Raw genomic sequence first — 13,303 nt, 5'->3', positions numbered from 1 at the left:
CTGGCTGCCTGGCTCATATGTCCTTTTATTTTCCGCTGAACAGTTTTATATTGGGAAACCGCAAAGCAAGCGGGTTGATTTCAAGTGTTCTCTCCAATATGGGATTAATTTTGATTGTCACTTTTCTACAGGGCGAGGATATGCCCCGCTTTCACCTGCATGGAGGGTCACTGAGGATCAGAAAGCCCAGAGACATGGTGGTTTGCCTCGGTGGATGTTGTGTCTGCCAGAAGTGAAGTGAGCGCTCCACACTTGGATGCAGCCTTCTTTATCTGTGGATGTTAACCTCAAACTGAATATGAATCATAGAAATTATTTTCTATTTATAACTGTGTTTTGCAGATATATATATATATATATATATATATATATATATATATATATATATATATATATATATATATATATATATATATATATATACTTTTTTATTTATTTTATTACACGTGTGTTGATTTGTACTTAATATTAACTTTCATTGGTTAGGAGGAACACGTATTAACTAGTAATAAATCTTATTAACAGTCAATAACCTGTCATGATGTTGTTTACACTGAAATTTTGGTGACCATTCCTTTGTGAAATGTTGCCAGGCTTAACAACACACTAATAAAAACTTTAGAATGAATAATTATCGCCCAATATGCCACTAAAACACACACGTAATAAGTAGTTTATTTATAAGAATATGTGTCTACCAATCTGCAGAGTGACCCTTTCAGAATATTAGCCTCTAGTTTTACAGTTTCCACACACTGCTATTGCCCCAGATAAAAGGAATTTATTTCTGCTTTTGATTATTATGTATTCTTCACTTTTGGGCATCTTCTTTTTTCCTAATATCTTTAATGAATTCACGTTCCACACTTGTTTGGCTTATAATAAAAGGATCATTTCACTGTTTCTCATTGCATTCTATCTTTTCCTGGATATTTCCTACTTTTAAAGGATTGGTTTTTCCCTCATCTTTTCTTCATGCTTGACACTTTCTTTTTGGACTTGGTGCCAACTGAACTCAGCAACCCTTAGCACGAGGGCGGCGTTTGAGAAAATGAAAAATTTGCTGGTTATATTTTCATGTTTAAAGATTTCTCCAATCAATCAGTCCACGTCACATGACCCGAGGCAACTGAGTGCAGAGCGGGTTGAGACAAGTTCCATGGCGGGTTTTAATCCGGACCTTACGTCTGCCTGGCGAGGATTTGTTGATACATTTTGGTTTTAATCAAACTGCAACTGCAATAACAATGATCAATCGTCCCACCAGGAGAGCTGTCCTGAGCCGGTGAGTGAGTCGCGAGGGGGTCATACTGCTGATTCCACGCATGCCTTCCCTCCAGGACACCTCCCTTTCACATCGCACTAGCAACCACACGGTAACCGTCTCCCCGCCGCTAATTTAATGTCGTGTTTTGTTTTTCCATGCCGCCCCCCCACGACCAAAACGGCTGACGTTGATGAATGCATGTAAAGGATACGCTGCAGGTAGGATACAGTTACCGACTGAGCGGCGAGGAGAAGGGGATGGAGGGGTAAGAGGCAGAAAGAAATGGAGGGCAGGTTTGTGGACGAGGCTAGGGGCGTGTGGAGGGTCAGGATGTTTGTTTTCCAATGAGCCGTGACTCTGAGAGACAGAGGGGAGAGTGGGATGAGAGAGGAGTTGAAGGGAGCAAGATGCAACTCGATTGACAAGAGGAGAGCAACACAAACAGCCGATGCCCAAACCTGTGAGCGTGGTGGGAAAATGCAAGGTAGAAAGAGGCTTGTTTTGTGAACTTTTAAAACATAGCAGGAGCACATTAGCTAACAATAAATTGACTTCTGGTCTCGGAACTCTATTTTCCTCCCGCAGTTCAAAAACAAACAGACGTTAGTCATAGATGTGAGCGCTACTATGTCAAATGTGGCCTGCCACTGACTTGCTCACACTGTCAACTGGCAAAGCAACAGCCTCCCGTGACCCTACATGACGCCCTAAACCAGGAAAAGGAGGCGGAAAATGAGCCATTATTTGACACACTCACTGCCTGAGTATGATCGCTGCCAGTCACTGTATCACTTATGAAGCTACATCAAGTTGCTGCTAACAAAACTCAACTCTTTTTCACACCAGTGAAACCTTTGAAGTTGGTTGCTTCATTGCAGCAAAACAAGTGAAGTGACCGTCTCGCCATCTTCTCACCATCTTGTTATGGGATGCTCCTCAAGCTGGCTCATTCCAAACTGAGGTCACACTGACTGCCGGCCCTTCGTGTGCATTTTTCTGGCCCCTCTGAGGCGTAAAAAAATAACATTTTATATCAATATTTTTATTATTTTATATTATTGTTATTATTATTGTTGTTGTTGGGATTCACTTTTATTAGTTTAACTAATATTTTTATTCATTGTTTACATTATTTTCTTAGAATATTGCCTTTTATTTACATATATGGCTCATGGTCTTCCACTAAAAATATTCATCCTATTTAAGAAGTTATTTGACATAATCCTAAAAATCTCCCTGCTTCCTTCCATCAGATGACAGTGTCACCTTCTTTCCTTCTATTTGTATTTGTGGCCATGGGAAGCACAATATCCCACCCCCTATCTTGTATGATCATAAAAACCAGCAGTTTGAACCCAATATTTTAGGCTGAATAGTTGGGAGAAAAAGACAGTCCACAGCCTCTCCACATTAAGAGGCCCCCAACATCCTGTCTCACATGCGGTCAGCATTGCCTGCCAAACTGAGAAACACTAGAAATTTATGTGCTAATATTAACCGCTGTAAGATGTCACGGTGCAGCAGCTGTTTTGGGGGGACCAGTGATAGATGGACATCCAGACAGTACAAATCAAGAGTGGGACATCTTGAGTGACATAAAAAGATCCAGAGAGAGATGGATTTCACTCTAAGCTGTCAGTCTCATCCTCCCCAGGTTCACCTCAGCTATGTTCTTCTGTTCTCATGCAACACCCCCTCATACACATAAATCTAGAGAACTCAACCACCAGCACGGAAAACATCTCTGATTAACTAGCTGGAGGAGAATCCTGCACTTGAGCTGTTGAGAGCGTGTTCACAGTAATAACTGCAGTCATTCATCTCCACTGAGACTTTTGCAGTCACTTTTCAAACTGCTTTTCATGTCATTTTTCCTCCCCAGAAACCAGATTTGGTTTCTGTCAACGTCTCTAAATTGCAGAATCAAGAGTTTAGCAGAAATGTTGAAAGTAAACAACCGCGATATCAACGCAATAAAATGACCTTTATGACGCACGATCCAGTGGGATTTGTGTTTAAAAATTCCAGCAGCCCACTGACATGGTATTTCAAAACTAAAATAATACTCTGCCTCCCCACTTATTGGCAAAACTACATTTTTTCACAGAGTGGCTGACTGGTTCTGGTGTCAAAAAGTACTTTTTAATGGTGTAAGTTATAACAAATTCACAGACTTGTTGAAGGTAGAAGACCACAGAGGCCATAAATTCCTCTCACTGCAGATGTTTCGATCTCTGCGGACCGAAAACACACAGCAGCAGGGAATTGAGCTACAAGTTTCATCTTGTTAAAAATGATCACGGCCTACTAACCGTGATTTAACAACTTGCAACAAACACATGAATCAGAGGCGTCTGCTGGAAGTCATTTGTTTTTGCTTATTGATTGATGGCAACACAGAATATTCACTCCCCGAGTTATGGAATGGCACTGCAGCTGAGTCCAGCTGAAGTGTTAAGTGGATATGAATGAAGTCATATTCCTCTGTGAAATATTATTATTTCAACTGAACTTCTGGTTTTTGCTCTCTTCCTACCCGGGGCGGGGGGGCGGGGGGGCACTTCACTGTCCCGTGGGCAGCTTTTGTGAGCCAAGTGTCAATAAAAAAAGGATCCATTAGTTGTTAGGAGAAATCTGACATTATAAAGTCATATTTAAAAAAACAAGTGATAAGACTTTGACTTGGGACCATATTTTAGGGTGGAAAAAGTAACACAATGTTATGGGTGAACAGTGAAAATCATCGTGAGAAGGCGCCGTCAATTATGACTATTTTTATTCATTTATTTTCCCCTGTTAGAATCCAAAATCTAGATCCCCAGTCAAGTGAAACAAAGTGTTGCCACATCAACTGAAAAGAATCTTTTATTTTTCTACGAAAAGGAATCTCAAAATAGATTGGATTTACAAACAATGAGAAGTGCAACAAAATATCTCCAGGGTTAAATCCACATTGTTTTCATCCACATTAAAATAAAGTGAATGTTTTCCCCCGAAACCCCGTCCTGTTTTCATTTGAATGTAACACCCTCCACCTGCTAACGTTCCGCTGCTCCCCAGTCTTGATGATGAATGACATTGAAATGAATCCACGAGTCTTGCAACTAAGTGATTTCTGATCTTCGCAGTGCTTTTGCATTCGTATTTTAACCTTGTGATTTTTTATTTCAATTAGTCCAGGAATAGTTTGATAATGTCTAAAAACAGCCTTGTCTAAAAATGAAATGTGGTCCTCCAGAGATGTTTGTGTTTGAGCACTGAGGACGATAAAACCCCTCAGATACATATGTAAAGTATGATAAACCACCCATCCAATCACTTCCTTCTGTTGGCCACACACCTCTCCATTCCTCCACCTGCCCAGAGGTTTTCAGGGGCCCAGTTCACCCCCAGAATCCATAAAGTCCTCATTATCATTGTTGTAAATGTTGGATCAGTGTGTTTGGCTTTATGAATGTTCTGATGGTCTCTCCATTCATTTCTATTGCTTCCGGTCATGTGATCGACGACAACTGAAGACGAGGACAAGCTGGAAAACGTAGCTTTATAAAACACAATATTCAATTGAATCACTCAGCTCAAGTGGCTCACAGCTTGTCAACACCTTTGCTAAGATTGTTTCTGAAGTGCAGCTGTCAGCCGGGAAACACGAGAGGCCTTCAAATTTAAGGCATTTTAGTGTGATTTTTGCAACATATGACCACTGGCAACTTTGTTTTCAGTTTTGCTAATATAATGAAATTGACAGAGGAGTGGTTTTTGGATGCACAGCTCTGCATGAGGAGGAGTGGGAGGGGACACAGGAGGGGCTTGGGAGCACCGTAGTGGTTTCTCCCAGGAAAGAGACAAATGCCCCACCAGATGACAAATTTTGTTGAGAGGAATCAATACGAACAAGCAAGTAACTTTTTAACTTTTTTTTTTTTTTTAAATAAAAAAGGGGGGGAAATTTGCATCCACCGAAAAGCACCATTTCGGGCTTGATCTGTGCAACATGTCTATTGTAGACCTTCACAAGAGGGAAACTTTTGCCAAAAAAAAGTTACTTCCCAAGTACTTAAAGAAAACAAAAAAAACGTTGGGGGGCTTCTTTAAACCCTGTAAAACGTCCAGTGTCACTGAGTCACAAGTATAATTAGCCTACCGTTGCTTTTATATGGAGGCCATTATCACTGGCTATAAACAGCCACTGTAGTCAGTCGTCCCCCTTTTTTTCCCTAAAAATGCAGGCGCAGTCGTGCTTTAATGGCCTCATATGCACCACATACGTCCAACACGTGTGGCGTTTCGCCTCGGTGATGTGTGCTCTCACTCTGTGAATTTCATATTCATCTAAAGCCCCCGGCCAGGAGGAATTAAGAAATACCATGAGCAGAGAAACACAACAGCTTCCCCTGACAGGTTTTCACTTTGTCCATCCACTCGGTCGCGATACATATTGAACGCATTGAAAGTTTGATTAATTCTCGGTTGTTCAACGCCAAGAAAGGTGCAGCGCAGATCACATAGCGGAGTTTGTGTGCAGCACACATGTACCATTTCTGTGGAAGACTCCCACTTTTTGGTCATTAGCTGGAATAAGCGTCGGCTTTCATTATAAAAACACCCGCTCTTGAATCCCACTGTTTTATTGGGCCTAGGTATTTTAATATGACTGGTTCTTCGACTTGAAATGGAAGGCTGGTGTAAGAATAATCAACACCTGTTAGCATTAGAGCCTCTGGAAGGAGAGTTTTTCTACTCTGTAGTTGGAAGGACCAAAGTTAAACACCATGAGAGCTGCGACAAGGTAAATTCAATAAATGTGTATCCGATTCAGGCGGACCTCACAGTGAGCTAGGGGGGAAGGCGGGTTTTAATAAATGCTGGGACTGATGTTTAAATCAAAGTAAAAAAACAACTTTCATCAGTTAGCTCCCAAGTCAGGCTGAACTGCTACTGAAAGGTGGATTCACTGGCTCGTGCCGGGGGTTATTACACTATTGTTTAGTGGACAGATGACTAGCATCCCTGAAGAGCAAATAACAGCTGAGATTTTTCTCGGAAAAAAGATCCTTCTGTTTATGCTTTTTATTTATTATTTTAATCCTTAGTATGATTATGACCTTTGCTAAGATTGTTTCTGCTGCGTTGTGCGCGGTTTGGAACGCTACTGCTGAAAATCACGATCATGGCGGGAATGAGCTGGAGCTGGATTTTCTTTTGTACCTCCTGCTTGGAGGTCATGGGATCTTGGCATCAGTCTGTCTGTTAAAAAATACTCAAACAAAATGGTACAATGGATTTCACGACCTAGAGACCAGAAACAGACTATTAATATTCAATAGTGCTGCGTGCAAGTTCCACTGTGCTACTGCTACCGGCTGCCAGATTGACCTCATTTTAATTTGACAATTAATGATATCAATGAAATTTCAAAAGCCGAAAACTAAAAATAGTAAATGGCTCTTACTTATGTAGCGCCTTCCATGCTTATCCATCAACCAAAGTGCTTTACACTAAGTCACCCACTCTCTGACAGCAGTAGGCTGTGACACAGCGCGGCATCTGAACCATCAGGAGTAAACCAGGGTTAAGTGTTTTGCTCAAGGACACAACGACACAAACACATCAGGGATCGAACCGGCCACCTATCAGTCACAGGCCGACCACTCGACCATCTGAGCAATGTTGCCCTAGATCCAAGTCTTCAATTTCTAATGGGTATAACTGCACAATCTCTGTGCACTAGGGTCGAGGGGTGGGCGGAGCCTATCTCACCTACAATGAGCCAGACAGCAGAGGACACCCTGGACAGGTCACCGGTCCATCAACAGGCAGATATAGGGGGACAACCACTCACAGTTTTGAACTACTGCTTTACCACTACCTACTTTCAGGAGTACCCAGAGGAAACCCCCAATGTGTGACGAGGATACAGACTCAGTCTCAGTATTATTCATTTATTCACTCTTTCATTTTGTTGTGCTCGTTCCCTAACATGATCTAATTTTCACAAATAAATGTAATGCTCAATGACACTGCCAGTTTGTCTTCAACACTTTCAGTAATCGACTTATCAGTCTGAGTTTATGAATAAATAGTGTCCCACTCAACAGCTGCCATCTTTGTTTTGCTGCAGAATTGCTCTGTTTTTCTGTGTTTATGTCACACATTTATGGTTGGTAAGATTTAACTTGACAATAATAACTGAAGAATAAGCAAAAATAAATAGAAATACATAAGTACTTGACATGCATGACTGTGTGGGTCTTCACTTAAGTTGCCAAGCTAGCTGAAGATTGATATTGCTTCTGATAGGATTGATATCTAAACAAATCAAAAGCCAGGACTGCTGAAACTTAATGTTTGGAACATCTGTGATTTGACTGTCAAAACCACACTGTGGCAAGAGTTCTTGAATTTGGAATGCTAACATTAGCCATAGACAGGAATATGTGGCCAACACTGAGCTTTTCTTTTTTTTGTTCCTGGCTGGAAAGTGTCTGGATTAATTTACTTCATCAAAAGACAAATTCTCCGTTCGGTTTGGCTCACTGGGGTTGTTCTGCGTGAGTGAGAACCGAGAGCTAAATTGTGCTTTCACACATGTTTTAATTCAGAGCCTTTCCATTAGAAGCCCTTCGATTGAGAGGAAATTGTTCGCTAGAAAAATAAAGCTCAGGCCATCTGCCTTCTTTCAACTTTCTATGGAGAGTCATTTTGAAGTTTCTCCAGGGCTGTTTTCGGGACCATGTGTTGTGTAAGAAGTCAACACAGTCATTTACAATATTTGCATGATAAATCGGACTTCGCTGAGGTTCAGCTCGGGAAGGTTTCTGCGGGGGCTTCGAGTCTGATGCTTATCAACCTCCGTACGAAGTTGAGTGAAGCGGGCTGACATGGGCCCCTGCGGAGAGGAAAGATCGCGGGACAAAAGCAGAGGGCAGAGCGGCCGCCTGCGACAAAGAAAGGGTAAAGGGATTTTATCCAGGGAGGAGAGAAAAGACTCCCTGTGCAGATTAATAAAATAACCCTGCTTCTATACATGCCCTAATCTGGACCCTCAGAAGGAACACTTCAGAATACCTGTGGTCCGCCTCACCTGTTGCTCAGCAACAGCTGATGGGAAAAAAATCCGGTGATTAAAATTTCCTGGGTTGCAGTGTTTGACGCCCAGTATGTCCTCATTGTCTCCTCGGAGCTTCATGAAAGGGGGAGTGAGCGAGGGAGAGAACATGCAAACCTTCTCACTCCAGCCTGAGGGCGGCTGCTCTCACTCTTCTCCGATTGAAAGAAACGTGACGGACGCTCATTTGAAAACACGGACGTGGAATTTCACTTAAGCGCTCGGTTTACATAAAGTGTTGCTGTCAAACTCATCGAAGGAAGGAATGTGTAGCCGATGCTCGGCTAAATGAGTCATGGCTGCTGAGGGGATTCCGTCTGGGGTCTCAAATGGAAAAATGTGCAAAGAATGGAGTGTAAGAAATAAAGAAATAAAATAATAAAGTCAAACAGAACATTTAAAGGGGCCCCTCTAAGCATTTCCATGTTGTTGTTATCTACAGTGCTAGCAAGACGAGACGTCACCACAATGTTCGTCCAGTTCCGAGATATCACTTATAGATAACACAAAATGCTCTGTTTCGCTACAGTCCTCGTTCTGTCTTTAATCCTCCTTTAAATAACAGGTTTTAAATGCTTCAGTAGTTCATATTTTGGATCAGTTGAAACCATACCAGAGTCAAAATACCATTTTTGTAGTCCCTGTCACATTTTATAGGAGGCAGCCATTTTTTAAACTATAGGATGATAAACCTAAAACTATGTATACATATATAAATAATAATAATAATAACTAATAATAACAGAAACATTTAAGCACTGTAAAAATCAGTTATTTTTTCTTATCTATGCATGAGCCTTGAGGAAAAAGTCTGCGTATCAGAGTCACTCTGCGCTGGAGGGCGTGGCTTTGGGTTCGGTCTGAAAAAAGGGGGCTGGACTTTTGAATTCAAAATGTCGCTAATTTACACTGTTTTCCAAGATACGTACACCATTACATACTTTGAAATTTGGCAACTGACAACATACATTTCTATGAAATTGTTTTGCTGCTCAAGGTTTTTTCATTATTCAAGTAACATCCGACTTACGACCTGCTTGACTGTAGACCTCATTTTCGATCAGAATGCCTTTAAGATTGTCAGTTTAGTACCTCATTGTTTTAATACTCCTTTAAGACTCCTTGGCCTCGATATTCTCCAGTTTCGAAAATATTGTTACTTTAGCGAAACTCATCTTTATATGTTGGAAACCAGAGGACTCTTGCAGTCACTCGAAATCACAGAATCTCAACTGACTCTCATGTAGCTAGAATGAGACTCAAACCCAGCGTTGCCTGTACAGCACTGACCTTCTTTCCCTCTGTATGTTCAGCTGACAGCATTTGTCCTGACGCATTATTCGTCCCGCACTACAATCTCAATCCCCATTACAATGAAATGATCCCCTTGATCACAGCAGCCACACACACTCACCTTCTCCCCAGCGCTGTCTCATAACCTCCTCTATAGAAATCAAATAATCCCTGCTCATAGGTTTAAGAATTCCAATCGTTTATTTTTAGACCATTAATGCGTGTCTTTATGTGGCTTTACTCTGACAGCACGGCACGTGAGAATGGACCGTGGTTTTTATGATCTCAGCCACTGGTGATCTGTGTTGCTGCAACACTGCTGTGGATTACAGTAAAAGCTTGACTTTGAAAGTGCAAGCACATAGAGATTTGCGACTCCTGAAATGTTTGATCTGCAGAAATATTTCCAGGTCTGTTCCCCTTCTGCTGAATTTTTGGAAGCTTAGTTGACATGCTACTTTTGTGAACTGTTGGGGCCGTTCTCTTCTAAGGGAGTGTTGACAAAGTCACTCCAGAAAAAATGTTGAGGTCTGAATATGACATGTAGGAAACACGCACTGTGTATTATGATGTAAATGCAGATTGCAATTCTCTTCACTGTGGGGTTCCGCAAGGGTCAAACCCTGCCACATTCTAGTTTCTCCACAGAATTTAAAGTATTTCAGTTATTCCTTAGGGTTGGTGGGGCAAATACCAGCTCCATAACATGAAGATTTTGGTTCAATATTTTAGGCAACATAATGAAAATGTGTCATACAGTATATAGAGGGTCTCTTCCACCATAAAGAAATGTCAGTCGAAAACAGATGATGTTTATGTTGTAATTACCTATAATGAAATGTCTTAAAAAGCGAATCTCCCGCCATATTGATCCTCAGTTTTAGGCATTCAGTTGACAATAATAGGCGCTAAATGGCGCTGCATGACAGTTCTGCTTATCATCTCTGCACACTTTCCTGTGAAACTAACTACAGAGAAGGATGGTTTTGATCACTGATACCATGAGAGCTTCAAATGTTTAAAGTAATACACTATTAAGAGTCCCATTTGCTTAGCTTTTGTTTGTGTCAAGCAAGGCAGCAGGGGGCAGGACAGACCACCACCTACACACGGTCATAAATTACAATACAAATAAAACACAACTTCTATACATATTGAATATCAAGACAAGTTTAAATCTTGCTTTATTCTTGTTTTTGCTTCATTTGTTGCCCCCTCTGGTTATGTTCCAGTATTACACAAATATGGCTTTTCACCCGAATGAACCCTGAAACACTGCAACTGAGCAGCGCTTTTTATTCATGGCAGGAATATGACGAAGCATGATGTCAGGTGAACTACACGGTCTACCACGGGCGGGAGGGTTCATGCACCTGCCCGACTTCATTTACAGGCGCTGAGTGAATCTCTCACTGGACGGTCACAGGGACTGACCAAGTGACCTTAACCTTCCGCACCCCAGCCCCTCGTGCACACCGCACACGCACCCAAACACACAGTCCTCGCCACAGGGGACGATGGGTCTGGTTCGGGGTGGGACACAAAGAGCCGCATTATTCTTCTATATCACTTACACCAGACTGTGACACAGACCCGACGGGAAGGGGGGATGAAGGGGGATCTCGTGGGGCGGATCAGAACTTCACCAGAAATCTTCTTTATAATTATCGTCTTTTGATGAATAATAAATTGTGACCCAAAAAGAAGTCTCTTTATTCGAGACTCGAAGGCTTTGAGGCTGGAACTCATTTGACTCTCACTTTAAACATTTTCACGCATCCTCATATCAAATCATTTATTTTGTTCATGCGGCTGCTCAAGGGAGGACACACGTTCAGGAACCAAAAAAAGGGAGGGGGGTATGTTTCAGCCGCACATTCTATCTCAGGATGTAAACTCATGTTCACTCATACGCCTTCATTGGTCATAAAAGTGGTGGCTCTACTCTGAGTGGCAAAAAAAGCAATAATAATAATATTATCATTATAATATTTAAAAACAACTTGTTCACAGGAGTTTTTGGCTTACAGCAGAGAACTGTAGCCTCCGATTTCAAATAGAGGGGTCACTTTTATTAGTTGTTTTTTTTATTGTTATTATTATTAACTGAAGTCTGTAATACATGTAATAACAACAAGTTGCCGGTTTCCACCCCCAATGTGATTTTACAACTCAATATTGTCAATGTCTTTACATTTAATTTCTCAATCCCTTTTGTTGGCATTTGAAAAATGATTGATAGCATTTTGCTATCAGGCTGCAGGTGGCAGCAGTTGTGCATCAATTGTTTAAATATTTAAAAAAGATTTGTGGTCTATACCGACAGACTAACGTGTCTGACATGCGAGGTTTTGACTTCATGGAGTTCGTGTCATGTGACTGTCAGAAGTGCTATACCGATGCGGGGTTTACTGCAGCCCTACACGGCCACAAGATGCCTTGACTACATTCTTCTAAAAAAAAAATTGCAACAGGTTATTGGAAAGCAGCTCTACTCTGAGTCTACAAGGGATGACTTCCTATAAGGAAAATGATGAACACCTTTGATTTTAATACGCTTCTTCTTGGCTTAACTAAAAGCAGGCCTTATTGCGATCCAAGTACAACAGTGGAACTTGGACTTCAGCTCCATAGATTAGTACTGTTGTAAGTATTGAAACACAAACCTCGTGTTGTTTCAAGTAAATATCTCTGAGCTCATGATCTGGCTAAAAGACGAGGCATTCGTTTCAAGTTAGTGTCGAATGTGGGCTTGGTCTCACTCCTTTATTTCCCTGTTCCACACGTGGCAACGAAGCGATGGCCAGCAGCGCGCTCCCCGCAGCAGGGAAGGGTCAAGTGCTACAGTAGGTCATAATTTACTGGTGCTAATGCTTGTCTGCTTGGAAAGAGCTTCAATGGAGCTAACTCCCTCTAGAGGAGACCACAGTGTTTTTTCTTTTCATGAACGTGAAATGCAAGGCTTTCTGTCCGTCACTTTCACCAAAGTATCAGTCCCAAATGAGTCCAAAACAAGCAGGCAGCGAGGGGTTATGTCTGCTAACTTCACATCATGGTGGATGCTTAATAGCGGCACGTGGAACAGAATGCATGACAATGAACTGGCAGGTGGATCTCATGTTGAGTTCAGAAAGGTACTCGGTATTTTGACCGTTGAGCAAGGATCGTGCACAAGAGCAGCTGCACTGAGCTGAAGTGAAAGTGTAGTGGCTGTTTGCACTGGAGGGGCTGGTCGACTTGTTTGTGCAGAGGTCAGCATCATTTCAGTTGGCTGTGAGTGATGATCAGGGTGGTTTCCGGGGCTTTTAAAAATGCCCTCCAAAAAACTCCTGATATTATTCAAGCACTTACCAAAAAAACTCTGTTTTTTGTTTTACAAAGTATGTTTCCTGAATTATCCGGCTACTTTGAAATCCCCAAGAACCACCAACTTCCAGGCGACGCTCATGGCTGCGTGGTGACTCCTTTCTCCTGCGCCACTGCTCTTAACAAAAAAGTAAATTGTACTGGGAGAAAAAAAGCTGGAAAATCACAAATAAACCTTCAAAAACACAATTTCATCTTAGGTATATAATAATTTACTTTATCCTTTCTATCAGGTTGCAAAACCAAGGTAAGCAGCAATGAAGAATTAA

This window comes from Synchiropus splendidus, chromosome 12 (assembly GCF_027744825.2).
Source record: "Synchiropus splendidus isolate RoL2022-P1 chromosome 12, RoL_Sspl_1.0, whole genome shotgun sequence".
Classification (NCBI taxonomy): Eukaryota; Metazoa; Chordata; class Actinopteri; order Syngnathiformes; family Callionymidae; genus Synchiropus; species Synchiropus splendidus.
The sequence above is the reverse complement of the archived record's forward strand: the minus strand, read 5'-3'. Positions refer to the sequence as shown.